Source organism: Rhipicephalus sanguineus, chromosome 10, assembly GCF_013339695.2.
Source record: "Rhipicephalus sanguineus isolate Rsan-2018 chromosome 10, BIME_Rsan_1.4, whole genome shotgun sequence".
Taxonomy (NCBI): Eukaryota; Metazoa; Arthropoda; class Arachnida; order Ixodida; family Ixodidae; genus Rhipicephalus; species Rhipicephalus sanguineus.
The window spans coordinates 15,731,978-15,736,682 of record NC_051185.1 but is presented as its reverse complement, the minus strand read 5'-3'; positions in this window follow the sequence as shown (position 1 = coordinate 15,736,682).

Here is a 4,705-nt window from a genome sequence, read left to right as displayed (position 1 = left end):
AGGATGAGGGAGCACGAACTTTCCGTGAAAAATAAACTTTCAGCACATTTGCCTGTGCATTGTGGTTCCTGCAAGTGTGAGCCTGGTTTTGCCAGTGTTTCCGTTCTTGGAAAGAGTAACGATGTCTTAGCGCGTGAAATTATGGAAGCATACTATATTAGAAAGAAGAAAGAATGCTGTGTTAGTGACACATCTGTTGCTCTGCGTGGGGGTGAATTTAGTTTCATCGATTCATTTTTCGATTAGTTAATCTTGTTATCGCGGGTTTTTGACGAGCTTGTGAGGCGATGTGCGCGCGCAGAGTCGCTGTGGTTATATATGATGCTGATGTTCTGGGAATAAAAGTTAGTTGCGAGTGACGCCCTTTCTGTCCTGTCCTTACCTTTTTCCTTGATGGTACGCGTCTTTTTGGTTTTTCAGTAAACTCGTTTAACAGTCCAAGGTGGCGGCGCCCCTACGTCTTACATCAAATCGCCAATACAGCACAGGAATACTGAAATCACGCATTCTAAAAAGACCGGGCGTGCAACCACGGACACAAGAAAGAAGTCAGGACACCACAAACGCCGACTAACAACTGAGGAGACGCACAACGGCTGAAATGAAAGAAGGCACGAAAACTTATCTGCGCATGCCCATGCAACAGGCGAACCTACTAATCCGGCACGCGTGGCGGTCTACGTGGAAGATAACTGTTAAGGCATTTGATTTCATCTTTATGCAAGTTAATCGACGGTTGGCTCACGCATGCGCTACCACTATCCTCGATATGCCATGCTTCAATCATCAGGCGCGTTTCTTCATTTCTATGACGGTACAACACTGCGCATTCATCGAATTTTGGCGTGCACTTACAATCTCGACAATGTAAAGATAGATTAGAAGGTGAGCCTCCTGTTAGCGATCTCTTATGTTCCAACAATCTCTGGTTAATGCATCGGCCCGTTTGTCCTACGTAGAAGCGACCGCAGCTGAAAGGGACCTTATCACCAAGTCGTGTGAGCACAAAATGAGTGATAGCTTTAACGCGCAGGTTACGAGTCGTTTAGATGTAGGGTATCCTCGTGATGCAGTGGCCACGGTTGCTGAACGTTTAAAGAAGTCTATTGTGTTAAGTCCAAGCATGGTTGCAGAAAGCGATAGGAAGAAACGTGTCGTAGGTATACCGTACATCGATTGCGTATCTCACAGGCTAAAGAAAGTAGGAAGTAGATACGGCGTTAATGTTGTTTTCACGGCGGCCAATAGCTAGGTAAGATTTGTGCCGCTGTGCAGAGGAAGAATGAGCGAGTAAAAGACAAGAAGCGGACCGATATTTGTTTCGTAAAACACACCAACAAATTCACTGATTGCCGTACGAATGTGGTGTATAAGGTCCCTTTCAGCTGCGGTCGCTTCTACGTAGGACAAACGGGCCGATGCATTAACCAGAGATTGTTGGAACATAAGAGATCGCTAACAGGAGGCTCACCTTCTAATCTATCTTTACATTGTCGAGATTGTAAGTGCACGCCAAAATTCGATGAATGCGCAGTGTTGTAACGTCATAGAAATGAAGAAACGCGCCTGATGATTGAAGCATGGCATATCGAGGATAGTGGTAGCGCATGCGTGAGCCAACCGTCGATTAACTTGCATAAAGATGAAATCAAATGCCTTAACAGTTATCTTCCACGTAGACCGGCACGCGTGCCGGATTAGTAGGTTCGCCTGTTGCATGGGCATGCGCAGATAAGTTTTCGTGCCTTCTTTCATTTTAGCCGTTGTGCGTCTCTTCAGTTGTTAGTCGGCGTTTGTGGTGTCCTGACTTCTTTCTTGTGTCCGTGTTTGCACGCCCGGTCTTTTTAGAATGAATACTTACCAACTAGCTCAGCTCTCTGTTATTCTGAAATCATCCAGTCGCCTTGTTTTCCCTCCATTGACGTAATCGTGCTCGTCAATGACGCACGTTGTCGAGAGTTTCCAGTATATTGTTTTGTTTTCCGTTAACTAAACGTCAGTGTAAAACTCTTTGATATGCTTGTTTGTCCTCTTGTCTAGGCTTGGCTGGAGGCCTTTCCTGGATTCTCGTGAGCGTAGTTCTGCGAGAGTTGACCCATCTGCTGATGGACTGTTGACGCACTCGCTGCGTTGGTCTCCGTGGAAGACACTAGCCAGTGGAGCCCTGGACGAAAGGCTCCACCCACAGTATTCAGGGAGCCTTAAACTTATTTTTATTATAGGCGTTTCTCTGTCACTCTCCACATTTTGTGCGAGAGGCTGACAAGTGATCTCGGACCCTGTGATCTGTACTCGGAATGACGCACTCAGCCAACTAATATGTCTCTCCGTCCTTTTTTTTTTATTGGCGTGATGTAAGGAGATGTTGTCGCGCAAATAAGGCAGCGGCTACTCCTTAGCTCTTCGAGTACATAGGGTCCAAATTCCTAATCACAATTAACCCCCAGTACATCCGTCCTTAATTTGAACTATTTAATTGAAATTTTTGTTGAAAAAACCTCTTTTGTGACGTATTTTTGCCTTGTGCTGTTTCGTGCGCGCATAAGGTAGCTGCATTGTTCTCGAGAATAATTATTATAATTAGTGTGTGTGACATACGTATTTTAAAATTTTAGTCTGCTATTGCAATCAATTATTGTATCATGTATCAGTCACATTTATCAGTATTGTATCAGTCATATTTAGTATCACCTTCGTCAACGTTATTGGTGAAAATAACTTCATATTATTATTTCATACAACACAAGATACCGAAGTCCTCGACTCCTGCACTTGCGCCTGCTTAGTGAATTCCATCCTTATCGTTTAGCTAGCTGCGCTTCCAAACAGGATGTGCCAAACATTGCATAGTATGAGTGACATCCTGCATACTTAAGTGAAAAAGGAATGAAAGTGCGCAGTGCAATTGTTTTATTATAAATTTGTGTACGTGTATTTTATTGCGCGCTTGTGATCACTCTCGTTCATGGAAAATGCTCTCTCGAAACATCTAGATAATGCTGCCAACTTGAACTTTATCAATGTTACATTTTACAAAACGTAATCTGCTTTTCCTAGAAGATACGAAGACACCCGTGCGATGTTGGGAGAGTGTGCAGCATTGATTGTGCACCGAATAGTTAACCGCGATAGTTAACAAAGTGTAAACAAGTGAGGGTGAATAAAAATACTGCGGCATTTACCTTTATTTCATGCAGGAATGTCGCTGTACGTTTTACCATAATGCACAGCCGCGTATCACTGGATTAAGCGATGCCCACAATATTTTCGAGATTTCTTTTTTACTCCCCATAAATACTTCCCCCCATTCATAAATATTTCAACCATTCCCTAAAACATGGAACTAGGATATTTTGGAGGGAACGTCCTGCGCGCTGTACGAGCAAGCGCAGTTGAAACTTGATTATTTTTGGAGGAAACTTATCTCGCACTGCACGAAGCACGCAGCGATGATCTGAAAAAAATAGGCGATCAGCGGTACTGATATGCAAATTTCTGCGTTTTGAGTGATACGTGCATCAACATTCGTGTTGTTTTGTGCCCTGTACACTACATTTAGGACGAGATTTCAGTTTAGACCACATTTGGACGACTTTGTTAATCCTGTGTATAACTCGTAGCTGTCGTAAAATTTTGCTGCTGACTCTGTTTTTTTGTTTGTTATGCTTCAACTTGTATTATTTTATTCTTTATTAGGCTCACGCAACAATGACTTGCATTGCGTGTTCACTTGCTCAACAATGGTGAATGAAGTTCATAAAATATGTTTCAAAAAGTACCGTCTATTCATACGTGCCTTTACTCATACGTGCGAGTTCCATGTGACGTCACTGAACGCTGACGAATGAAAATAATAAAGCGCGTTTTGAAAAGTACTGTTAATTTGTACGTGTGTTGATATGTTTTGCCCTCCCCCCCCTCTTTCTCCCCAACCCACCGTACGGCCCTGTCAAATGCCTAGAGCTGTACAATACATGATGAAAGAGCTGCAACTTTCTGTATAACCGCGATTTCCCCACCGATATGCAGATTCGTGTGGATTCATGTCCCACGGCAAAGCTTGAGCCATGATTAAGAGTAGTGCAGGGCTCTGGATTCAGACAAGCCGGGGGTTATTCAGCGGGCACCTAAATCTAAGCCCACGAGCTTTAGTTTGCATTATGACATCATATATAGTGTGTGGCTGCAATGGCCATGGCCACGTCTTCAGCGGACACCCGTAGCCAGTATTAACGAGGAGGCTGACAATGAGAAATAGTTACTCAGCGCAAGAAAAGACGCAACACACAAGGAAGACACACAAGGAACGGGCGCTTCCGTAGCGCCCGTCCCTTGTGTATTTCCCTTGTGTGTCGCGTCTTTTCTTGCGCTGAGTAACTTTTATTGCGATAGCAGTTATATAAAGAGTCTCGACGGGTTTTTGCCGTCGCCGTTGCCGTCGTCGTCACCGTCATGTCCTTCCGGTATGAAGTCCAAATCGATAAAATCCCCCGTGCATCGTATGTTCTACCGCGGCTAAAAGCGCGCGAGCGGGGGCGGCCGAAGCATAGATCAAACGAGCCGTCCCGTTTCCGTCGCTCGAAAGGTGCATGCGATAACATCACCCCGCTCGAGAGGCCTGCCGTCGAAGCAGACAGGAAATGCTCCACCCCTCTTTAAAGGGGTATTCAGACGGGGGAGAAATGCTCGGGGGAGACAGGGGGAT